The sequence below is a fragment of the Sorex araneus genome, chromosome 2 (assembly GCF_027595985.1).
Source record: "Sorex araneus isolate mSorAra2 chromosome 2, mSorAra2.pri, whole genome shotgun sequence".
Lineage (NCBI taxonomy): Eukaryota > Metazoa > Chordata > Mammalia > Eulipotyphla > Soricidae > Sorex > Sorex araneus.
Genome location: NC_073303.1, coordinates 328,865,837 through 328,893,499, shown reverse-complemented (window position 1 = coordinate 328,893,499; position 27,663 = coordinate 328,865,837). Strand labels below are relative to the sequence as shown.

The 27,663-nt window shown below is 34.3% G+C and overlaps 1 protein-coding gene across 6 annotated transcripts in view; it reads right to left on the bottom strand.

The window, feature by feature from the left end:
* DLGAP1 (DLG associated protein 1) overlaps positions 1-27,663 on the bottom strand; it is a 938,748-nt gene that overhangs the window by 775,973 nt on the left and 135,112 nt on the right. For all 6 annotated transcript variants that reach the window (XM_055129437.1, XM_004605986.2, XM_055129438.1 and 3 more), the window contains exon 2: positions 16,368-16,523. The gene's annotated coding sequence lies outside the window, so the exon portion shown is untranslated. The remainder of the gene's footprint in view (positions 1-16,367; positions 16,524-27,663) is intronic.

The following is a 27,663-nucleotide window of genomic DNA, read 5'->3' as shown; positions in this document are numbered from 1 at the left end:
GAACAATGATAACTTACTTTTCCCTTTAAAATTTAGATCTAAAGAGAATAACAACTAACAAAATTCTGCAATGATAAACAAAAGAATATACATACAAGTCCAAGTCCATCTTGAGTATTAGGCCCAAGTATTCTATTTAATAAACCAGTGTTCTCACATCAGAAAAAAAAATATTTGCAATCAGTGCTCCTGGTTCTAAGTTGAACAGAACTATACAACATTTTAATGCATACAGCTAAATTCTGACAAAGGCAAAATCTTTTTACCCTCTAATTCATAAAACCTCCTAATTTACACATCATCCCCACTTTTCTCAAGTGCCCACAAGGATAATTACAGTGGTTGTTTCACTTCTGTCTGCTTTATTTAGATAATAAGCCCAAATGGCCAGGAATGCCTTTGCATCTTCTATCTATAGAAATAAATATAATATATGTGAACAACATTCGTGAAATAATAATACTAGGCTTTTAATATCTTTTTGTAGCGAATTCTTTGGAATTGCCTAGGGATTATGCTAGCCTGTTTATTTTATTCTTGAGCTATCTGTATTGATTCCAACACTAGAAATTATAGGCATTAGTGTATCACTTAGACTTTTCTTGAATATTTTTAGCAGTGCATTACTTGCATGTAATTCTTCAGTTGAATTACACACATGGCTCTTTTAGATTCAAGGCTAATAATCTCATTATTTTTTTTCTAAAAAACATCACAATAATAGTGCTCTGAGTACTTACACTGGGCCAGGCACTGTTTTAAGTGATTTCCATATTCCTCCAAATCAAGAATTATTTAAAAACATGTTTAGTATCTCACAACTAGGAAGATGCAAATTCAGATATTGAACATATGTGATTCCCATGGTCTTAACCACTATATTTTGGAAAGTACGGATGCATTAAAATTTATTTTTATGTTATTATATATATTAGAGGATTTTATAACTTATAGGATTTCTGTAACTGTAATCATTTATAAAACTGTAATATAGAGTATGTCTCTCTTGCCAAGATATAAATTCTTAAAGGGCAAGGACCCAAGTTATAGTTCTTATAATGCTCATCATTTTCCCAGGGCATAGGCAAATACTCCTCAAATAAATAAATGAAAACATGCAGTAAAGAAGTGATAATGGTTTGAAATGCAGTTATTTTAGTGCAATAAAACTGAGGGAAGAGAGAAAAAAGAGAAAGGGTGGAAATACAGTTCACAAGAAAAGATAAATAAACACAGAAATAAAGAAAATGGGCTGATTTCAACATAGAGGCAACCATGTTATCCAGATATTTCATAGTGAATTAAATGCTTACTAACTATAACAAATATTACCAGTACCTGTGTATTCTATCTGCTATTAATTTGCTTTTGGTATGTATTTGAACACAATTATACTGATATACAATCAATTAAAAGCATAGGATTCCTCAAATTCTTTTTAGAAGTAGACAAAAAAAGTGCAAAGAAAGTTTTAGGGGTTATGCATCAAATGCTATTTGTTATGCTTATAATAATGGATGGGAGTGATAGCACAGCGGGTAGGGCGTTTGCCTTGCATGTGGCCAATCCGGGTTCGATTCCTCCATCCCTCTAGAAGAGCCTGACAAGCTACTGAGAGTATCCCGCCCACAAGGCAGAGCCTGGCAAGCTACCTGTGGCATATTTGACATGCCAAAAACAGTAACAACAAGTTTCACAATAGAGATGTTACTAGTGCCTGATCAAGCAAATTGATGAACAACTGGACAACAGTGCTAAAGTGATATGCTTATAATAAAAAATTATTTAAATCAAATATTTTAAATGAGGTAAATGACAATTTTTAGTAAAGTAGTTTTGAAAGTTAGACTAATATAAATTGCCTAGATATTAAACATTAAAGACATATTTAATAAATATCAAAGAAAAAACTAAAATGAATATTTTAACATTGTCCTTAACTGTTCATAATTTTTGCTCAATGTCATAATTCTTTACTCTGAAGAAGAAATTAGGAGAGTGCAATATTTCATACTTTGGAAGTGCTCGTTAACACTGAATGAATTAAAGGTTGAATTGCTATTTCATATGTGATGGGGAACTCACACATGATTGGAATTTATTACTACTAAAAATATTACCAATAACCATACCGTAAGTATGAACATGCACAATCAAAGGCTTTCATAGAAAAAATATCAGAATTTCATGTTAGACAAAACCAACTGAATAAAAGCAAGGTCCCTTTATTTTATTTTTTTATGCACAACAAAAAAGAACCCAATTTATTCCCCATAAATAGATAAATGATAGCAACCGATATTTTAGAAATACTATAATAAAACATTACAATAAAACAAAGAATGAATGTTCTACCTGATTTTTTAAAAAAAATTTGTAATGAATCACCATGAGGTACAGTTACAGACTTACAAACTTCCGTGCTTATATTTCAGTCATACAATGATTGATTACCCATCCCTTTATTTTTAAAGAATATAATTTTCAATTTGTAAGTACATTAAGGATGGTAATTGTAGCTATATAAAGTTTATTATGATTATAGTTATTAAGAAAATCATAATTCTATAAGATTTGATAAGATCATGGGAATTTTGATACCAAGTTATATGTAAGATATATTTTGAAAAAAATGTACTCTGTGTGTTCGCACTCATGGGCACACAGTTTAGGTTACAAAATTGAAATGGTGTCAACACTTATGGATTTTATATACAAAGTTGCAGGACCTTTCCTGTCACCAAGTCCTTATATCATTTCTAGTCCTGCTCTTCCTCGTTCAGCCACCACACTCATCCTCCTCCCAATTCCTTGGTAATCTCTCTTGGTTTTATAATACAGGGCCAAGAATTTGTCATAATTTGATACTCTTTCTTTTCTTATTTTGTTTCCCTATAACCTACAATGAGTTAGATCATCTGGAATTTCTCCTTTTCCCTCTGATTTATTTCACTTAACATGATATACCCCATTCCAACCACCTTGCAACAAACTACACAATTTCACCTTTCTCATATCAGAACATTCCACTGCATATATCTACCAAAACTTCTTTATCAATTTATATTTATGCTTAATTTATAGATTCTGTTTCTGTTTCTTGTATCTTCTGAAAATTATAAGAGCATCATCTTTGGAACATCAAAGAATGGTAATTACATCCTCTATTACTTAGAATAGTAATTATGCTGCCTATCCCTTAATCTGTCTCCTGTGCTTTTCTAAAATAAAGTCCTAAAATGTATTGTCTTAAAATGACTTTCCCTATATATTCAATTTTGAACTTAAAACACTAAATGAATGATTAATTACACTATACAATAAGTGCTAAGAATGTGAGGATCAAAAAAAAGTGTATAATCTAGTTTTAGGGACCAAAACAGGTAGTTCAAGTTCAATAGGAAGTTCCTAGAAGAAGAAAATAATTTTACCTCTTGAAGTCATTATATCATAAAGTATTACATAAACATTTCAATGTGGCATTAAAACTTTTGAAACAAATTATGAAAAACATAGATAGAGTGAGACATTCTTGAACAGGATCAAATTAACCTAGCTGTGCTAGGATATAATACTTCCAGGGACAGGATTAAAGTGAGAACAGGAAGAATTGATGAGATAAAATACTTTGGCCAGTGTGTCTTTAAAGCGCCATTTGGTTTAGTTTCTGTTGACAGTAACCACTGAATGTTTCTAAAACATAACATTTGAACTCTGAAAGAGAACTCAGCAGAATGAAGGAATTTTCAGCACGTCACACTCATCTTCTTATACATTATGCCTTTTTCCTCTTCAATTCTGATATCAAACCATCCACCGATTTATGGGGTCTCTGTCCTAGCACTCCCAAAACATAGTGACCCATCTCTCTTATCCTCTCAACATTGGGTTTGTTATTCACACTTTCTAGTAAGTATTAAATCATACACTGTAAATTCTAGAATGACTTGTACAATATCATTGGAGCACAGCAAAATTTCTCTAGGGAAATGGTCCTCTCACAACACAGCATGATTTGGAAGGAGGCAATTATGAGACAGTGAAATACTGTATAATTTCTCAATCTGCACGGTTGATTTCTTCTACGCACTTACAGTTACCTTCATCATTTAAGCTGGTGGGTTAGGGGAAGTGGTCACTGCAACTCCAAATATGGTAGAAGATGCCAATTTTATTATCTGCAATTTTCTTTCCAGATACATTTAAGCTGAACAATTTACTTGAACTCAGTTCTTAAAGATCTGATTGAATTTAATGCCTCTTTATTATAGTACAATAAATGATATATTCTGTCATAGTCTTGAAATTTTAATTCTCATGTTCTCTTACACCTCCACATTGTACTCTGACTATCTTCTTAGCCAAAGCAGTGGCAAACCTGAGTAGGTGGCAAGTACATAAGCCACCAGGAGATCTGTCAAATGTGGGACTACATAAACAACATGTCTAAGTCCCTCCCTCATTCCTTTTCTTCTATACACAATAAAAATCTATGGTTTATAATTTGTTTCTAGCCATCACTTATAATGAATTAAAGTTTGTCTTTCAAAGCTTGGGAAAAAACAACTGTGGTATAAACCTATTTACAGTTTTACACACACAATAAATGGAGAAAAGGAGAACTCAGGATTTATATTTTAAAGACTAACATTAGTTTTAGATCTTGTCCAAAGGATTTAAAAATCAGATCACTGCTTCCCTTTTATCTAATATGCATAATGAAATTTAATTACTCTTTTCTGGGCAGTAATGTTAAAGCAACGTTTCTAACACTTTTAATTCCAGCAACATGGGAAAAGTAAACACGGTTTTATTGAGATGGCATAATCTTAATTATGATATAATTTATAGTATAATAATTTATGATATAATCAATGGTTGACAAGTTCTAACACCTATTATGACAAAATTCTCAATAAGATGGGGTTAAAGGAACTTTCCTCAACAGAGTTAAACCATTTATGGAAAACATAATACTCAACGGCAAAAAAACCTGAAATCCTCCCAACTAGTATCAGATACACAATAAGGCGGCCCACTTTTGGCACTACTATTCAATATAATATTGGCAGTCTGGACATTAGGCAAGAGAGAGACAGACAGAGTGAGTGAGTGAGAGTAAGAGAGTGTGTGTGTGTGTCTGTATGAGAAGGGAGGGGGCACTAAGGTCATATAATTAAAAAAACAAAAGCCAAACTCTCACTATTGGCAGATAACATATTATACTTATAAAACCCTAAAGACTATCAAAAAGCACATGGACATAATAGACTTATACAATACAGTGTCAGGCTATAAAATTTAATGTGAAGAAACCCATGGCTTTCATCATTTTTATGCAAATAATAGAAGAGAAAAATTAAAATAAAGATTTAGCACAAATTCAACCTCAGAAAATTAAGTACCTAGGAATCAGCTTACCGAAGAGGTCAACAACTAATACAAAGAAAATTATGAAACACTACTAAAAGGAATAAAAGAGTACATAAGGAAATGGAAATACATCCCTTGTTCATGGATTTGAAGGATTAATATTCTCAAAATGGCAATCCTATACAAAACACTATGCAAATTCAATGTAGTTTCTTAAAAGGTACCTGTAGTATTCTTTACCTTTAAAAAATTATTTTGGGTCTCATTTCATGATGCTTAGAGGTTACTCCTGGGTCTGTACTCAGGAATTAGTCCTGGCAGCGCTCCAGGTACCATGTGGGATGCCGAGGATCGAACCTGGCTTGGCCGTGTGCAAGGCAAACTCCCTACCCATTCTACTATTGATCCAGTCCCTGTAACTAATTTGTTAAAATATATATAAACACTGCTGAAATTTATATGGAGTAACAAAACCTGTGAATAGCCAAAGAAATCCTAGGATAAAAGAAGACAGGAGCCTTCTCTTTTCCCAACTTCGAACTCTACTTTAAACTGGAGTAATAAAATCAGTGTCTTGCTGGAACAAAGACAGAGCCTCAGACCTATGGAATAAAATTTAAAGTACAAGACAGATGCACATGTATACAGGTATGCACAGGTATAAATCTCATTTATAAGGGACAAAAGATATAAAAGGAGCCAAAAAATACTTAACAAATCATGTTGGGAAAACTGATCCGACACATGTAGTAAAGAATGAATTCTAACTAACCCTTTCCTAACAGCATGCAAAAAAGTAAAATAAAAATAGATTAAAGACCTTGAAATGAGATACTGAAGAAAACACAGACGGAATACTTCATGCCATTAAATCTAGAGGCATCTTCAACGATTCAATACTATTATCCAAGCTAATGGAAGCGAAGATAAACAAATAGGACTGCACACTGAGTTTTAGTGACAAAGATATCACTGTCACTGTCATCCCATTGCTCATCGATTTGCTTGAGTGGACCCCAGTAATGTCTCCATTGTGAGACTTGTTACTGTTTTTGGCATACCGAATATGCCACGGTAGCTTGCCAGGCTACCGTGCGAGCGAGAACTCTCGGTAGCTTGCCGGGCACCCCAATATAAAAATCAGATATTACTTCACTTAAAAGAAAGTCCTTGTATCACTGGTGACCTAATTGCCTTTCTAAACCTCTCTCTTTTGGGGATCACCTACTTACTATTTCTTAAATATATGAAACTATTTTCTATGTATAAACTTTGTTATTGTACCTAGGATAATTTTATTTCATACTTTCTATTGTTAGAATTTGAACTGAAACTTCATATATGCACAAAAATATTTCATCAACTATTCATATCTTCAATAACTTTTTATTCAGGGCACCTCAGATTCCAAACAATAAGCTTCAGGGAAGCAATAAAATTACATATAAATGCATTTAGTCTTTACTCTCAAAGAGCTTAAAATTCAATCAAGAAGATATACCATCCAATAGAAGTATAGATATAGGCTGAAAGGAGTTCCACAGAGAATTAAGAACAGATTTATTAAAATCTATAGGAGAACTGAAATAGTCTAGAGTGGGAGATAAGGCTACATTGATTATCTTTGACCATGATCTGCAGAAGGAATGAGAATTACCTAACATACTGTGAATTTAGTAAGACTGAAAAACATATTAGCTGAAATTTTAGCTCCTATGAATGCACTTTAAACAAGATTCATTATGACAATTTTGATCAGACACATCAGATAAGCAATTAGTTACAAAAACTCTCAACTTTGCATTATCTTGTCAGATATATATATGGTTTTATTATTTCAAATGTAGAGAAATAATAGCATATGCCCTATAAAATAAAGAGCTAAGAAAAGGATAACCAAAAGCTTTTTAATAAATCTGATTCCCAATTTGAAAACTTAGTAAAATAAAAACAATTAAATGGCTTTAGACAGTATTTAGTGACAACATGGAATACTTGCTTTTCCCAAACACAGTGCATAGGCCTTATACAGTTAACAGTTCTACTCTTTTCATCTAGAATAAACCAATATAAGGGTCAGAGAAATGATAATATTTAAGATTCCTTCTGAAGCTATAACCTTATACGGCCTATGATGGAGTTAAAATTAATAATGTAGTAAAGATATGACATCATTTGATATATTCCATCTAATTCACTGAGAAGTAGCATTTTATATTCACATCTCATTTTCCTCTGACCTTTCAGCTGTACTGAATTTAATGTCTTCCTCAGTGTAATGTCCTTTCCGCTTATCTTTATTTCCCAAATCCTACATACTTTGTAGATTTTTATATTAAACTATTATTACTCATTCTCCCATGTTTATAAAAGTTTCTTTGTCAGCATATTTGACATTATAAGCTTGATGATACTTACCTATACACCATCCTCTAACTTCATGTAATTGTTTTAATAGTATACTTCTTTTATATTCTGTGTCAATTAAATTTTGCTGCTTAATAATCAAAATTCAATGACTGAATACAATAAATATTTACCTAGCTCAAAAGTTTGCTTATCTTGGTCAGGTCTGGCTAATTTCAGGTTAACTTCTGCATTTGATGTCAATAATAAAGTCAGCTGGGAGCAGTCAGTCATAAATAACTTCATCTATAAGCATGGTGGTAATTAATAACTGGGTGATATAGCTCTCACCATTTAGTGGTCTGGCCTATGTAGACCAATCACTAAAAATATCAAAAGGGTAAGCACCATTAATATTTTTAAATTATTTTATTTGTGGGTCATACCCAGTGGTGTCTTACTCATGACTCTGTGCTCAGCAACCACTTCTGGATGTTCTTAGCCAATTCTATGTGGTTCGAGAAATTGAACCAGGGTCTGCTACTTGCAAAGAGCATGTTTTATCCCTTGTACTATCTCCTTGGCTCATGGTGGTAAGCTCCATTGTGTAAGCAGTTTTAAAATCACTACTTACATCATTTTGCTCATAATGTTACCCACTTTGGAAAAACTGCAACATCACTAACAATATAAAAATGGAAAAAATTACTGTAATTTTTATAATTGCCTACATCCTTTAGTAAATTATAAATTGCATTTCCATTTTATCTAAAAATCAGTGCCATCCACAAATAAAGACATTTAAAAGATATATAAATAAAAGAATGAAATGGCCTACTTGGGTGCATTTTATATTTTAATCTCTGTGATAATTTCAGTATTGACATTTTTGTTATATTAATACCAGTCCTACAAATTGCTCAAAAAGTATGGGGTAACAAGTTATTTTTAACTTTTTTATTGAATCACAGTGAGATAAACCCTTACACAGCTGTTCATGATTAGATTCCAGTTATACAGTATTCCAACATCCATCCACCCCAGTGTACATTTCCCAGGACGAGTGTCCCCAGACTCCCTTTCCCCTCCACCCCTCACCCATGGAAGCATTTGTCTGTTGCTTTGTATAGCAAAATGAATCCTCTCTCTAATGAAGGTGGAAGCAATATACAATAGGATTTGCAAAAGTCTAAGTCTAAAAATGTGCCTTCGGAGTTTCAAGACACAATGATATACAAATGACCTTCAAATTGCATTCTACAGAGCAATCAACTCTGGCCCAATGAAACAAAGGTTTTCTATCTTTTTTTGGGCATAGTGGGAAGATGTTTGTAAAGCTACAAAGGCTATACTATACCAGCAGATGCATTTGTCACTCTCCAACCCACATCCTTCAAAGTCTTGGTTTAACCAACAGAATATTTTGTTGTTTTAGAGTTACAAAGACTAATTTTATTTAATTTTAATCTTTATTGAGATATTATGATTTACAGTACTGCTACTGATGGTTTCATGTATACATCATATCAACACCATTCCCATTTCCAGAGTACTATCTTTCCTCCCCAAGGTCATAACAATCCCTCCCATTCAAATCCCCCCTATATGAACAAAATCAGTTCTGTCGATCAGCACGATTGATCAGAGTGTCTTGATTAAGATCAACAAGTCAGTTTTGTTGACTATGCTCCTTTGTTGCCACCTTCCTGTTCATCTTTATGTTCCATATATGAGAGAGGTCATCTTAAGAATACATTTTAGAGCAATGGGACGCATGGGAAATCTTGGGACGGGGGCGTTACTGGCACCGCTCTCTGCTGAGATGTGACCCGAGCAGCCGCACATGTGTGGCCTTTCTGTTGCTGAATGACCATGATCCCGGAAGCCACCTATCTACTTTTGGCACCAGCAGCTTCTTGCAGAAATGTCTTTAGACTGTGAACTAAGCCACTACCCCATGCCACCACAGGAGGAGAAAGGTTTTTCACTCTTGACTTTTCCTTTCTGACTAGTAAGGGGCGTGGGGGGAAGGGAGACGTGGAGACTGCCATATTATAAGGACCACTAAGCTTGCAAAGATGCAATTTCTGGCAGAAATTTCCCTGGACTTAGTTACTAAACCACTAAAATACAGAAATCCAAAACCTCATATCTCTTCATTTTCAGCAATGGAAAACAAATTACCAAACGCTTCCTTTTCAGCAGGTCTGATTTGGGGGGAGGGGGGGAACTCCAAACAATAATGGTGAGTTTTTTGTGGAAATATTGAATGCAATCAAAGTAAAGAGAAAGTAAAGTGAAAATTATCAGCTACACAGGCAGAGGTGGGTGGGGGTGGGATGGGAGGTGTACTGGGGTTCTTGGTGGGGGAACATGTGCACTGGTGAAGGGATGGGTGTTCGATCATTGTATAACTGAGACTTAAGCCGGAAAGCTTTGTAACTTTCCACATGGTGATTCAATAAAAAAAATAATAATACATTTTAGTGGCCAGAGAAATAATACAGCTGGTATGGCTGCCTTGTATGTAGCTGAGCCAGGTTCCATACCTGGCACACCATATGAGCCTCCCAGGAGTGACCCCTGAGTGAAAATTCAGGACCACCACCAGGAATGTCTCAAAACCAACCAAACAGACAAATGAGTACTTTTTTAAAAGAGTATTATATTTCTTTAAGTTTTATATAAAGCTACATTGCATTACAAATTACTGGAGTGCATAGCTGAAAATTAGTATAATACTATATTGAAATTATATAAATTATAAAAAATATAGCAGTACACTTTAGTGGTATTCAGGAGTAAAAACAAACAATTAAGAAAGCAATTAAGAATTAAAACAGCTCAGTAGTGTTTAAATTTGGCTTGGGCACTTGTTGAGCATTGAATTTATTATTATATGCAGTACATATATCAAGACAGTAATTTTAAAAGAAATGGCTACAATCTCTCACTTATGCAGGACTACAGGAAGGCACATAAAGTAATGAGCAGTCAACTCCTCTAAAAACAAAAGTTAAAATAAAAAATAAACAGTTGCCAGAGTTATAGTTATTGTAATAGGGGAAAGTCCTTATGGGTGAGAATGTTCAGAGTGAAGCAGAACTTTTCTGTGGCTGACTTTATAGTCATCCAAACTATGTAAATAAATATGGGCTGAATGATAATGTGAAGCAAATGATAAAGCAGTTTTTTTTTAACCCCACCGGACCTCCCACAATACTATCCACTGTATGAAAAAAATAACAAAGATCACCTGATCAAAATGTTTTGCACAATAAGGTAATTAAATCATTGAAAATATAATTTAATAGTTCAAAAACCAAACAGCCTTCTCAAACCTCATTAAATAGCAACTTAACCTGTTGTCAGTTGGACTTGATAATCTGTGTTCACATGTTAGTTGTAAATTCTGACATTAGGACTCAAATTAGAAAACCTATATAGTTTTACATACATCCATAAAAGTGGGAAACATAAGAGGGCATTGTGTTAGGAAAAACAGTCCCTCTTCTAAAAACAACAGGGCAAGCCCTAGGTTTGGATATCAAAGGAGAGGATATAAAAGTGATAATTTAAATTATTCATATTTTGTTTTAAGTTACAAGAATCAAATATTCTAGTTTTAAATTCGTAACTGTACTTTAAAGTTATAAAGTTCTAAGATTATAAAGTGGCCGCCCACCTATGAGATGCTCAGACTTCTTCATCAAAACCCTGAACAAATGGTTTGAGGCTCTTCATGTTCCTGGAGCGAGCAGATGCCATTGGGCTACACTAGCACTAGCACACGACAGGGATGAATGGAGCCCTTACTGGCACCCACTTGAGCAAACTGATGAACAACAGGAGGACAAGCGATACAAGTGATACTTTAAAGAAGGCAGTCAGCAATGCCACTGAACAAAAATGTTACAGTATTATGGAAAGTATGAATTCCAAAGAACTTTTAGATTAAAATTTCTATCATTTTTAGCTATTCATAGGGGTTTATTGTTCCATATGAATTTCAGGAGTGTTTTAATCTTCTCTTTGTTTATATATGGCAATGGGTCAATGGTTAACTCAATGGTTAACATATACTTTATTTTATGTTGACTTTTATGGTAACACTAGAGAGCTGTATGTCAGGAAATGAACATCAATAGGAATCAATAAAGTGTTACACAGTAGACAGTTAAAACCAATAAATATGTAAGTAAATAAATAATTTTTTAAATATTATTAAATTGTTATTGAAAATACTGGGATATGTAAGTTAGTCTATCACTCTGCTTTCTCTACAGGAGTCATCTTACATAAGTTTATCCTTTAATAGCTAAAGTGGAAGTAACTTAGATGTTATTATTCATAGCATCCTTCTTACAGTGTCCTTTACCACTGATAATTTAATTGTCCTACTGCCCCAACATTTCCCTTTGCTTCTGCATGTTTTAATAATTCATGTTTTTGAAATACCACATTTTAAACAATTTAAAACCATGAAATAAAATGTAACTTTTATATCCACCGCTGGATTTCTCAGATAATAGATACTGAGATACATTATTTATATTTTGAGCTTCCACTGCAAAATTCCAAATTTTGTCTAAATTTATAGATCACTGAAAATTTCATAAAATTTATCATGTTTTACATTTTTAAAATAAGACTGTCAAAATATTTTTTTAAGAAATCTAATATAAGTTAGACAGATAAAGTGGGTAGGTCACTTGCCTTGCAAGTATCTGACCTTGGTTCTATCTCCAACACCACATATGATCCCGTGAGCCCAACCCAAGAGTGACCCCCAAGTGAAGAGTCAGGTGAAAGCCCTGAGCACCACCAATTATAATCCAAAATTCATTTTCAAAAAAATATATAAAAAATTAATTAAGTATTTAAAAGTTTGATAATACTTTCAGCAGGAAGAAAGTAAACACCCAAAAGGTAGGTTTTTTTAATCAGTTTTGCTTATTGATATATATATATATATAAGTATATATATGTATATATCTAGTACCAAGGAAAGTGATGCTCATATGGCACAGATCTAATAAATACTTCTTTAGAAAATAATTCATAGAATATCTTAGTATATAAGATGCAAAAAATAAGACTGCTTATAATCAATTATAACACAGCTTTGCTACATGTCCCTGATATGTAAATTAATTATTTTAATGTTCAATAATAATTTCATAATTATTTACTGAATACTTATTATTTATCAAATAAGATATAAGAATAACAATAAAATAAATAGATCATAGGTGGTTGTATCTACGTGTTGTCAATGAAAGGGCATATTGATGAATGTACATCTTTTGCTTAACAAGTAACTAAAAAAGATGTTATGTATTTTTAAGACAGGAGCTGTTTTTTATTAATATATAGATAATGTAACTCCATGGTGCACTTCTGAAACCAAAGATAGCATCAAACCCTAGTTATGTATTTTCCTTATACAAGCATAACTATGATAAAGTTCAAATTATTAATAAGGTTTAGTAAAATGTGAACATCAGTAATAATGCAGAATTATAACAACATGCTGCACTGTTCTCTCTCCTTATCTCTTCCACTCCCCACAAAAATATCTTATAGAATATAACATTTCATGTTGTTATAAATGATGAATAACTGGAACCATGAAACATGAAATCACAAGGAAGAAAGTAATAATGGAAACTGTTTTCTATATGTAGCTATATATTAGTGGAAATCTATCTAATGGCACATTAGGAGAATCTCATTTACTAATTGGCCTACTACTGAAACTTCTTGAAATCTCTGCTGCTTACTTTTAAAGTTTTCCCTCAAAACTTTATGATAAACTTTATAGTAAATTTACTATAAGGAATATACAATTTACACAACAATAAGAATAGGTGTACTACTGATGGGACAAAATTTCAATACATTCACTGTATCACTGTCATACTGTTGCTCATCGATTTGCTCAAGTGGGCACCAGTAATATCTCCATTTTGAGACTTGTTACTGTTTTTGGCATATTGAATATACCACAGTAGCTTGCCAGGCTCTGCCATGCTTGCTGGGTTCTTCGAGAGGGGTGGAAGAATCAAACCCAGGTCATCCAGTATGCAAGGCAAACGCCCTACCCGCTGTGCTATAGCTCCGGCCAAAAGTATAGCCAGTTCGAAGAAATTCTGTTCCACATAAAACAAAATATTCCTATGCCTAAGAATCTCAGGCCACTTTCTAAATCAGAATCCCACTGTATTTTTGCAGTGGAGTTTTAAGTCAACTAACTTCCGGGTTCGATTCTTCCGCGGGTTGGCCGCATGCAAGGTGAACACCCTACTGCTGTGCTATCACTCCAGCCCTTCAATACATTAAGATCATTATTATATTTTATAATATACACAATGATGGTGTTAAAGGCTAAAAACCCCTGACCTTGGATTTGGACAAAATAGGTTAAAACTACTTTAAATCAGTAGCTAATAACCTTATTGGAGTGTGACAAAATTATTTTATCTTAACTTAAAAACAATATATTATCAAGAAATATAGTTCACTTCTATGTTCATTGCGGCAGTGTTCACAGTAGCCAGAATATGAAGACAACCTAAGTGCCTAAGAACAGAAGTATGGATAAAGAAACTATAGTATATCTACACAAAGGAATACGACACAGCTGCTAGAAAAACTGAGCTCATGAATTTGCCAATAAATGGATGGGCTTGGAGAATATCATGCTGAGTGGAATGTGAAGGAGAGGGACAGATACAGAATGACAACATTCATTTGTGGGATATAAAAAAAATAGTATGAAAGTCTTTTTCATGACATTAGATAGAGGTCAGAGTTCAATATTTTTTACATGTAGCTGTCCCAGTATTCCCAGCAAAGGAAAGAGGCTTTCCTTTCTCCACTTCATATTTCTTACTCCCTTATAAAAAATATAGTATTCAACTAATGAAAATGGGCCAGGAGAACTTGTGAATCATTAGATATTACAAGGGTGTGGCTGGTGGAAGGTAGTTAAGATAAAGGCAGTCCACTGTGACAACATTAACTGTAAAGAATCACTCTGGACAAGAACTGAGTGTTGAAAGTAGGTAAAGAGACATACATGATAACTTTCAGCAACTGTGTTGTAAACCTTAATGCCTAAAATGAGAGAGAGAGAGAGAAAAAGATAGAAGAGAGGTGTCTGCCATAGAGGTGGGAGGTGATTTGTGAAGGGTGGGAGAGAAACTGGCGACATTGGTGCTTGGAAATTACACTGGCAAAGGGATGGGTTTTGAAACATATGACTGAAGCCCAATCATAAGCAGTTTTGTCATGCTCTATCTCATAGCGATTCAATAAAATAAAGAATTAATATAAAATAATAAAGTAATGCAGGCGTGCTTTATTTAATCTGCTCTTTAAATTGTAAAAATAAGAAAATTGGTGAACTTGCAATAGCACTTTCACATATAGTCACTTAACAATAGGAATACTCCAGAGTGTGCCTGGCCCATGATGATGCACTCTTTACAACTTCACTCATTCACTTTTCACAGCATCACCAAAAGTCATGTACAAAAGTCAGTGTTCAAATCAGAGAAGAAGACAATTTGTTCCCAAAGCTGATGATGCCAGTCACCAAGTTCTAATGCAGGGGTATTTACCACCATTCAACCTTTTCAGTTTTCATGTATCAGGTTTCTATCACCAAAAACTTTCAGATATCCCTTTCTTAAAATGCGTGTAAAATTTATGATGAGTTGTGACATAATGTTGATCAATCCGTATCTGAAGAGTTCTAAAATCCTCACCATAAATATTGCAAGTCTATTTTCATGTACAAGGTTCTACTCACTCTGAATCTCAGTATTTGGGCTACTGAATAAATTCCTCACCTGAGAAGGAAAACCTCTGAATGGCCTTTGTTTCCCGTATCTATTCACCCAGGTTTAATTCAGGTCTCAATAACTATTTTCATTACTTTGCTCTGTCCTCCTGGTAACCAACGGCACGGAGTTGTAAGAGGTGTGGTATTCTCTGCTTATACCTTTATCTTGCCCAACTATTTCCTCAGTAACACTATTCTGAAATCTGATTCAAATTTACTGTCTTTTCTTAGCTCTGGTTCTCTTTTTTTGCTAATTAACCCTGACAGGAGTGAATGATGATTAAGCATCTTCTAACAGAAATTTTGACATTGAGGAAAGATCTGCAGAAGTAAATTTACATGCACCAAAAGTACAGTAAGTGAATCTGACAATTACGGAAGGATTTGCATAAAGATAATCATTATAGGTATATTTTCATCATAATCAATTTCAAGGAGATATCCTTTTTATTCGACAGTTATTGATTTTTACAATTGTAGAAATTGCATATATTATAGTAATTACAGGTTTCATAAAACTATATTATAGTTATATTTTAAAAGAAGAACACCATGAAAGTCCCATTGCGCTTAATGTTAACTCCTTATCCTTTACACAAGTAATAAAAATATCTTCAATTACATCAGCATATTCCTAGCTAATAATAAACATATCAGTCAATGCCATTTTCTGGTAGGCTATTTTTTCCCCTCCAACACATGTCTATTTAGTTATTAAAATTTTCCAATTTATAACAAGGCAGAAATACTTCAGAACATATTATGACATCAAATATCACATGTATTTTTAATCTCTTACCAGTTTCAGGAAGATGAACGTAATCTCTTTGAAGCCTCCATTAACTTAGTCTTATATCTGAATATATGTTTGCAAGTCCTTCAAGAAGGTATCTCAGGGAAAAGAATGGGTGAGTCGTAATCACAGAAGGCTCTCAGGAGCACCATTCACACTGAGCTGAAATTCAGACACAGACAAAAGAAAAAAAATGCATGTTAAGAGAGTTTCATAGTTACTTTACCCATATGATACAGATGCTAAGCCATGTGAATAATGATGGCTTCATGTACTCTACACTGCAGGATTTTTTTTTTTTTTTTTTTGCTTTTTGGGTCTCACCCGGCGATGCACAGGGGTTACTCCTGGCTTTGCACTCAGGAGTTACTCCTGGCAGTGCTCAGGGGACCATATGGGATGCTGGGGATCGAACCCGGGTCGGCCGCATGCAAGGCAAACGCCCTACCCGCTGTGCTATCGCTCCAGCCCCCAAAACACTGCAGGATTTTTATTGGTAGAAGTCTCCCTTCAAAGCCCAATCAGTTCAGAGACCTTGATTTTCTACTTTAGTTCCCTCCCTTAATTAGTCCGCTTCTTCCTTCTCTTCCCAAATACTCCATCCCTATTCCCTTGAGAACCACTGAGGTATCAGAATCCTTTGAAATGTTCTCCTGTGATGACTCTCTTGCAACTTTTTGTAAGAAGTATCTTCTACCTCCAACACTACTTGATATTTTTCAGGAACCCCAAGAGAACTCCCTGAAGTTCACATTCACCACTTAGACTCTAGTCTCTCCTTTGTTGTCATTTACAGTCATTGTATGAATAACTCATCCAATCCTCCTAACCTATAGTAACTTTTTTTTTCCACTCTTCTACAAACCACTGACTACAAAGAGAATGAAAAAAGTAAGAAACTTTTCTTTTGACAAATTCTTTTTGCAAAATGTTCATATTCCTGGCAAATTGTGTTTTATCTGAGTCCGATTCTATTCTTTCAACAATCCCTGCACACGTTTGACTTTACTGTATGTACACTTAGAGTTATGTATAATATGACTTCTTCTCAGCTTTGAGATTTTGGGCAAAATGTTAAGCAGCAAACAAGCCTAATATGCCCCCTGACCTCTGAGGTTTCACCATACATCATCCTCTTTGATGAAAATTGCTGTCAGGTAATACAGCAATTTTCCCTCAATGCTGACCCATGATCTAACAGATATAGATAGGTCTTCTAGGAAATAGGACAGGGGTTAATTTAGGATGCTCACCTAGTCATCTTAGGATGTGTAGGGAACTCTTGGTCTTAATCTGTCTTTCTAAACAACTTTATATGTGGCGCTTCCTTTATTTACAGCTATGTTTCCAAAAATGGTACATAGCCAGTCACCAAAGGCTCTCAAAAATACTTGAATGGATTTGACTATAAAATAATTTAAGATTTTGAAGTTCAATATATAATTCTTTGATGACTGGTGCTACTTTCATGCAGCACGCCTTTCTAGAAAATTGCCCAGTGTTATCTTTTCCCTCTAACATTAATGATTCATGCAAATTATGCAATAAAGTATAAGTCAAAAGTTTTATGTTGAAGCCAAATCTCCAATGTGATAGTCTTTAGACAGCATTTCAGGAAGTAATAAGATTTAGATATGATTCTAAGAATCAACCCCACGATTAGATTTGTGCACTTATTTAAAAACTACCTCACACACAGTTGAGAATACAACAAAAAGCAGTTTCTCATCAGAACTGAATCTACTAGCACCTCAGTCTTGGTTTTCCAATGTCTAGAACTATAGGAATATTTGAGAGAGATCAACTAGCGGCAAACATTTCTAGGATACCCATTTCTGGCTGAGACTTCCTTGGGGATCTTAGGAGTGGGGGTGAACCAACTCCCACACTAAAAAAGCCCAAGCAGCCACCTCACACCTCAACAGCTGCTGCCAGGCCTCTGTCAAACTTCCCAGTTTAATATTCTGAATTTTCTGGAGCACCATCTCCAAACTTTACAACACTGACATCTCAGTAATACCACCCATATTGGATGGAATGTAATGTACTAAGTACAACTAACAAAAACACTGACACAGAAGGCTTACTTTGCAACAGCTTAGTAAACCTCAGACAAGGACTTAATATCTCCATGGTGAGATACAATTTTCACAAATTTTTTTCTACTGTAATATTTTTTTATCATTCCATTGGCCATTTAGTGGTAACAGCAATATAAAATAAATTATTGTGGGCCAGCCTGAGAGACAGGCTTGAGGGATGGTTGGGAAAATGGTGACATGGTGGAGGGAAGGTGGCAGGGCTAGTGTTTGAATACTAAATACCTGTAATAAATCATAATAACAACTTGCAAACCACTGTGTTTAAATAAAGAGGCATAGAGTAGGCGGATAAACTGCCTGTTTTTCAAACCATCTGAACTTGGCACTTAAATAGTTTTAAGTTTTAAAAAAGATCATTTTCAATATAACAATTTAAACTATGTGAATTATTATACCATATAGTGTGAAGCATAGAATAATTTTCTTTTTCAAACTAGCAGTCAGTCACACCTTTACCATATATCAAATTACTAAATTTATTGGTCTCAAATTATTAAATATCTGTATACATCAAGTTCCCAGTTACAATCTTACCTAAAAATCTGTTCTCCTGTTAATATGTACTTTTAATTCTTGTTGACTTGAACTATGTTAAATATCTGATAGGACATTTAATCTATAAATAATCCCCACAGTTTAAAAAAATATTTCTAACATAATGGTTAAATTTTTTATATAAATTATATTTTTATTTCCCAAAATGTCCAAAGAACTTCAATTAAATACATCAATAAAACATGAGCTAGAATAACTGATGCATCTTTTAAAATTTTTTTATTAAAAATACATTTTCCTAAAATCTTTCATTATCTATCAAATAAATGTTGTAATTTATCTTTTCTTATTCTATCTCCCTTATCTTTTTTTTGTTCTCAGGTTTCATTATTCTCAAGTTTTATTATTTAACATGCATTCAGAAAATCAGAAACCAGGGCCAGAGTGATAGTACAGAGTATAGAGTATTTGCCCAAGGTGGCTGATTCAGGCTTAATCCTTGGCACCCCGAATGGTCCCCCAAGCATTGCAAGATGCAATTCCTGAGTGAAAGGCAGTAATAACCCCTGAGAACTGCTAGGTATGGCCCAAAAACAAAATAAAAAAATCAGAAACAATAATTGTTCATTGTGATAAATATTTTAAATTAAATATATCCTTGAAAAGATTATCCAGATTAAGAAATAAAAGGGTACCATGCCTCTTCCTAGTATTTACTTCTGACACACAAGAATAAGTAATACCTTCACTTATAACACTGTTCACTAGCCTTGCCCATTTTTGAAATTTCTATAAATGGAGTCATACATTTTGTATATTTTTGATCAGTCTTTTATATTTGCTCTTCCTTTCACTTCAGGAGCAAGTCTCCTAAAAACCTTATAATTGCCAAAGCAATAAGAGGAATAAGAATATTCTGTTATTAAACCTTATCTTGTGTTCTTAAAATGCTCTAGTACTAAAATGGCTCTGGAATGATGAAGTTAAAAGTGTTTGTGATTCAATACATGACACTTTGCAGCCCATCACAGTGTATATTAGTGAGGTAAGTTTTTGGAAGGCCTCAGAAGACAGAGAAACCAACTACATAATTAGGCGGGTTAGAACTTTCAGCTCCCACCCTGGACCTCTTGGAAGGTAAGAAAAGCTTCAACTGGTTCTTTAGGAAGAGAATCAACTGAAAGGTACCAGTGATTTATCAATTAATATTTAAGTAATGAAGTCTTCACGTAACTTCCAGAAGAACCAAGGTAAGTGGAACTCCAGGTTGGTCAAGAAGAATACATCCACATGCTGGGTACACCCTAAATTCCATAGACAGAAACTTCTATACTTGGGCCCTTCTCAGCCTCAAACTTTGTACCACATTTGTCTGGCTAGTTTTTCATACCTTTTAATGGGTTTGTCATAAACTAGAATCCTAGAAAGCACACTGTTCCTAAGTTCTGTGAGTCACCATAGTAAATTAATGTAACCCAAGGAGGTGATGGGAGCCTCCAAATGAGAGCTAGCTGCTCAGAAGCATAGATAACAACCTCGCCTTGCCATCAACATCTGCAGTGGCCAATGGGAGAGAGGAGTCTTTTGCTACTTAGAATTTAATCTGTGGGGTCAAATAACATCTTCATCTACACAATGTTAAATAGATAGTTAAACTGTAGGATATCCAGCTGGTATTTAAGAAATAAGAGAAGTGCTTAGTGTAGAAAATCCCACACATATTTCAAGGACAAAAATAGTAGTAGTATTTTAAATACTGAGAGTTAAGGAGTAAAGGAAACAAATGTTTTCTTTACACCTCTTTCACTCAACAGTATGTTTGTTATATTTGCCCAATTTGGGTTCTGCTCATTCAAACTATTATATGGATTGACTATGCCACAATATATTTTCCCACAACAGAGTATACCATATTAAAAACTAATATATATAACAAAAGGGAATTTATTCAATAAATGCCAGGTAATTTCATAGTATGAAGTTCATTAATGTCATACTGCCCAAAGTGATCTTCAAAGATGTAAAAAAGCCTTAATAAAATTTCAACTTTTACTTACTAATTACTACAATTCTCCAAAGTATGAATTATGGATACTTTCCTAACTTAAAAATATTTCTATTTAAAAACTAAAATCAATATATTTCTTTTTATTTTTTTCTTTTTGGGTCATACCCGGTGATGCACAGGGTTTATTGCTGGCTCTGCACTCAGGAATTCCTCCTGGCGGTGCTTGGGGGACCATATGGGATGCTGGGAATTGAACCCGGGTCGGCTAAGTACAAGGCAAATGCTATATACACTGTGCTATCATTCCAGTCCTAAAATCAGTATATTTCTTAATAGCAAAACACTACAAGCATCATTACTTAGGAATCAGACTAGGAATAAAGATCTAGGAATAAGAGGAGGAGGCCCTGTATTTCCATCATTACTCACCACTGTATTGAAAGTATTAGCAAATGCAATCAGAAATATAAGTTAAAAGTATAAAGAACTGTTAAAGACAATGTAAGATTGTTGAACACTTATTTTTGGCTCCAAAATTAGAACATATTGATAATTACAAAATGTTATCAATTTAATGACAATATTATCTCATAATAAAATAATTTAGTGAGGAAAAAATTTTAATTAATATGAGTAGATTAAACATTATAAATCAAGAACATAGCCACATTGTAGGAGATAGAGAGAAAAGAGTTAACCTAATTAAAATTCAGAAATGGTGTTTTGGTTATATATTCTAGCTAAGTACAGATAAAACAATGTACACATATGGCACTCTAAAGATTTGCTTCCATAAGAACATGAAATTGCATGTGCATTTTCAAACTTAGTACATATAGATAGATAGATATGTATATAGTTAAAATATTGATGATAATAAGATTTCCCAGTGTTAAAAATTGGAGTTATGAACAACAGAAGAAATTGTCTATAAGGAATTGTAATATGAAGTAAAAATCATGTTCATCATGCACAGAAATGACTATAAATATGTATATCTGTATACATACTGTATACTATAAATATGTATATCTGTACACAGATATTCATATACAGATATATGTATATCTGTATGTATATATATAAACACACTTATTTTTTAATTATATGAGTCAAAAGAGGAATTAGAAATAATGACAACCCCGGCAGTTGCACGTGTGAAAGAGGAATTAGAAATAATGACAACCCCGTCAGTTGCACATGTGTGGCTTCTCTGCTGCTGCATGACCATGGCCCCAGAGGCCAGCTAAACTACTTTGGGCACCAGTAACTTCTTGCAGAAATGTCTCTAGACTGTGAACTGAGCCACGGCTGCCATCTTATGATGACCACAAAAGAGAGGTACAAGCTTGCAGTGGTGTAATTTCTCGCAGAAATTTTCCTGGACTTAGTTACTAAAATACAGAAATCCAAAACCAAAGGCTATCGCAGCTGCATGACCTCATATCTCTTCATTGTCAGCAATGGAAAACAAATTATCAAATGCTTCCTTTTCAATAGGTCTGACTTTGGGGGGGGACTCCAAACAATAATAGAGAGTTTTTTGTTGAAATATTGAATGTAATCAAAGTAAAGAGAAATTTAAAGTGAAATTTATCAGCTACACAGGTGGTGGAGCATGTGCACTGGTGAAGGGATGGGTGTTTGAGCACTGTATAACTGAGACTTAAGCCCAAAAGCTTTGTAACTTTCCACATGGTGATTCAATAAAAATTTTTTTTAAAAAAAGAAAGAATGAAAAAGGATTAATGAACACATAGTACCCAGACCTTCGTATGCAAAAATGTGTAATTAATAAAATGAACCAAAAATCTTTGGAGAAATGGTTAATTTTGGAAAAGAAGCAGAGAGAAAAGGGAATGTGGCAAGACAGGACCTTTCTGAGCCAAAAATAAGTGTTCAAAATTTAATAACCTGTCAGAAGATTGAAGGAATCAGCCTGAAAGGACTAACTGGATGAGGTAGCTAATCCTGAGACCTAAATTAATCAATACAAAGTGAGATAATATAGTGATTAGGACACATGCAAGACCTGTGTCTGACTTGGGCTAGATCTCCAACACCACATGGTCTGCTAAGCATCCCTGGGTGTGCCACTGGAGGCCCCAGCACCACTTCGGTGGACCAGGTAGCCCTGGCATTATGTCACTTCGCATTGAATTGATGTCCCAGCTGGCTGAGACTCTCCTGTGGGGACCCCAGACTTCTTGCAAATCACCTGGGAGGACACACAAATAAATAAAATATATATGTATATACACACTTGTATATATACATATATAAAAATGATTCAAGTGTAAAAATCACTATCTTCCGAATATCATAGTAATAATAGTTGCAGAGGCAAGTATCATTAATGGAGGCTAAAATTCCTGAGCCAAAGTATATGAGAAAACAAGGTATGTTGACACAATTTCAAACTGGCTCTCCATAAGATACTTATTAACTACAAATGAAAGAGTAAAGTTATAATGAAGAACATGGACAGACTCCACCTCAGCTAATGATCAAAATTAATACCACCAGGAATAGGAGATGTCAACATGATTTAGACCCCAGCTATAACTTACTAAGATCATATCATGACTTCTTGGATATCTTTCTAAACAAAAGAGAATATGAAATTAATCATGAAGATAAGCACTAGGCAAACCCAAAGAGAGAGGCATTTCAAAAGTTTCTAGTCAGATCTCTGAAATTTCTCAAACCAAAGAAGAGAAATGACAACTAAATACAGTATTTCATCCTGACTTTGACCCAAAACAAGAAAAACTACATTTATTTTATAACTAGCAAAATTCAAAGATTAAGGATTCTAAAATGTTAATTTTATAACTCTATAACTGTATGTTATAGTTACATGAAATGGAAACACTTAAGTTATGAAAACTTTCTTAGCCAGAAGGGTGGAAGTTTGGCCACATCTGGCTATGTTCTGGGCTTAGTACTAACTCTGTAATCAGGAAATAAAGACTCTTAGGGACAGAGACATAATATTACAGGAGGTAGCACTGTAGCACTGTCCTCCCGTTGTTCATCGATTTGCTTGAGCAGGCACCAGTAATGTCTTCATTGTGAGACTTGTTGTTACTGTTTCTGGTGTATCGAATACATCACGGGTAGCTTGCCAGGCTCTGCCATATGGGCAGGATACTCTCGGTAGCTTGCCAGGCTCTCCGAGAGGTATGGAGGAATCAAATCCAGGTTGGCCTTGTGCAAGGTAAACGCCCTACCTGCTGTGCTATCGCTCAGGGCACTTAATTTAACCTTGCATAAAACCAACTGGGATTTAATCTACCCCCTCCCCTTTCCCTCACTGACTAACCCCCTTTCAACCAGGACTGACCCTGAGCTCAGAGGCAGGAATAAGCCCTGAGCACCTCAGGGTGCCCCACCGCCCGCAGATTAAATAAATAAATAATCCCCCTCTCAAAGGGTTCACTTTCCATTATAGAAAAGACAGGTATAATTTAATTAAATCTATAATTTATTTATAAAACGTAAGTGAGGTACCTCACTTATTCTGAAGATCAAGGTCTTTACTGTCTGAACATCAAGCCTGGTCTTTCCCTTTGCACTTTCCTTGTTAATGTCCTTCTCCATTCATTGTGACATTATAGTCATTAATGAAGGAAAATCGGTGTTTGATCAAAAAGAGTTAGCCAAAGATAGTAACTACATATACTACACACTTGACTTAATGTTTGGTATGAAAGGAGGCAGGAGGGAGGCTCGAGGGAGGGAATTGTTCTTTACTTGGAGAGTTATTAAAAAGGTTTTGTATTTCTTTTTAAGAAACATATTATGTATATAGTTCAGAAGGTATAAAACTTGCTGAATAGGGAAACTGTTTCTCTGATATTCATTGTTTTTCTGGGGGCTATACCCAGCATGCCTGGGGACCATGCAGTGCCAGGGATTTGGCTGCATGCAAGGCATGCATCTTAACCCTAATACTATCTCTCAGGCTCCTTCAAGATTCGCTTAGTTTTGGTTTGGGGGCAACACTGGTGATGCTGGGAACTGAACCTGCGTCTTGCAGTTGCAAACCTTGCTTTGCTATCTCTCCAGCTTTTGTGTATTTTTACTCAAGGTATATAAAGGGAAATTCTTTTCTAATTCAAAAATGAAGAGGCATAAGAGGTTCTTTTCCATTTCAATAGGGGAAGTGATTTAAGTTAAAAAAAAAAGTGTAATGAAGAAAAAAAGCACCATAAAGGTTTGTGAAGTGACTATCCATTGTCTTTGGACAGTGAAGCGGATTAAGGACACCTTTCTGAACTTTGTTATTCTTTATCTTCACCAGAAAGCTTTGGTTCTAAGTTGCAATTAGTTTGAAGGTGAAAAGAAGAGTTGGTGATTTTTTATGACTACATTGAACTTCCATTGAAGATTCTGCCAAGCTCCCTAGGGTATTCGATATGCCAAAGACAGTAATAAATAACAGGCCTCATTCCCCTGACCCTGAAAAGAGCCTCCAATCATTGAGAAAAATAAGGAGAGGCTGCTAAAATCTCAGAGCTGGGATGAATGGAGACGTTACTGGCGCTCGCTCGAGTAAATCGATGAACAATGGGATGACAGTGATACAGTGAAAGTGATAAAAACATGAGTACTAGTATGTACTTCTTTTAAACAAAATAATTAAGGTATTCAGAAACATAAACTCTAATAGCTTCTTTACTACCACAGCTAATAAATGCATTTTGTGAGGATGAAGTCTTCATCTAGTTTTTCTAACCTCCATAAGTTTCAAATAAAAAAGAAAGATTCAATTATGATCATTTCTATTAAGTCAAGGCTAGAAAATACAGAAATATTCAGTTATAAAAAGAAAAATAAAAAGTAATAAAATTAATTCAATCTGGTAGTTAGGATATATACCAGTTATTTAGAAATTTTACTCATTTATCACCTTTTCTAGTGAACACCATTACAAGGTAAATGAAGTATTTACTGATACTCTGCTATTTAATTTGGATAATCATATTTCCTCAGGACTTTAGTTTCATAACACACAAATATACTTCTCCATTATACTGTGGAAATCTTATTTTGACTTTTGTTCTACTACATTCAATAAGCAAAATTTTCAGCTCTTTTGAATTGAACTTTTCCTATTGTCATTCTGAACGTTTCAATTTGTAGGATGGATCTAATTACTGAAACAGTATTAGAGTTCAGGTAGCAGCATGTTATTATATTACTAATTAATGCTTTCCAGGATCCATGGAAATTAATACACACCATTATTCAGAAATAATGACCAGAAAATTTCACAGCTCTAACACACACTTAAATTCATGCTCTCAAATAGGGCCCATAAGAGTATAGCAAAAATACAAAAAAATAAAATAACAATCTTCAGAAATACATCAAGATAACATGATATCTATTAGTCAATGTTGCCTTAGCTGACAGCCCCCAGATTCTCTGACAGTGATGTAAACACCACAGAAAGGAAAATTTAAAAATTGCATAATCCTTTCTCAACCAATTGTAAGCTTGTTTGCTAAAGATCTAAAGACTGCCACAGGCTTCTAGTGGCTGGCACCCACACAGTGGAAAATGTCACTGGGCTTTGCCATTCTGCTAGCTGTGCTCCACAGAGCAGAAAATTAAGCCTGACATAGTTGGGGGAGGAGTTTTCTGGTTTGTAAGAATTCATAAAAATAGCCATGCTTATTTATTCAAGAGTCACATTTATAAGTTCTTAATCGCTCTGACATAAATAATTTTATCCCACACGCTAAATTTTTAGGTCATTCTGACTCAAAATCCAGCTGACGTTCTTAGTTCAACAGCTTTCTAGTTCAAACTTTTAAAAAGATGCAGAGATACAGAGTGCAATAACATTTTTGTATCTATGGTATTTAAAAATAAACCAAAGAATCAATATCTGTAATTATGCATTTCTGTTCCCTCTTACTTTGATTCTTTTTGAATAAAGAGAATTCAGAGAATTCATTTATTAGAACATAAACAGTTCATCTGAATAACCCCAAATTTTATGGATAAATAGAACCATTAAGTTTCTCCACTCAAATTTATTATTTGATACATTTTTATAGAACTATGCTAATATTTAAAACTATGGTCATTTTTGAGAGAGGAATTTGTTTTGGCAGATTTGAAATATTTAAGTGCATTTTTTAAAAATTACAATCAACGTTTAGAATTGTCATAATAAACATCATCCATTTCCCTGCTGTACATAATTTCGATATCTAGACTAAAACTGTGACTTACTAAAACGTGCCACACAATATGTTTATCACTGAAAAATATTCCTACACTGTTTTTAGAAAAGTTGCACAATTTTTATACTAATACCAAACCACTTATTAATAATTCTGAAGCATTTGCCAACTTCACTGAAACATAAAGACCCCTGCACTCTTAGTCAATTTTATCCTTACCTGAGTGACTACTCTTTTATGCAAAATAAAAGGGAAGAACAGGAACAGTATCAGGCTGAGAGATTCTATCTACAATATGACAGGCCCATTCAATCACAGATGCCAAGTTTCTGTCCTTCGAGAAAAATCTACCAACAGTGTCCCTTTCCTCAGCACCTTATTCCTCGTGCTCCTGTGAAGTTAAGCACTCCTGTCAACTGTGCTTTATCTAACTAGGCCAGAAAAGGCAACTCGTCTGCCTTTTCTAAAATCTTATTGATCAATGCCACTGCTGAGTG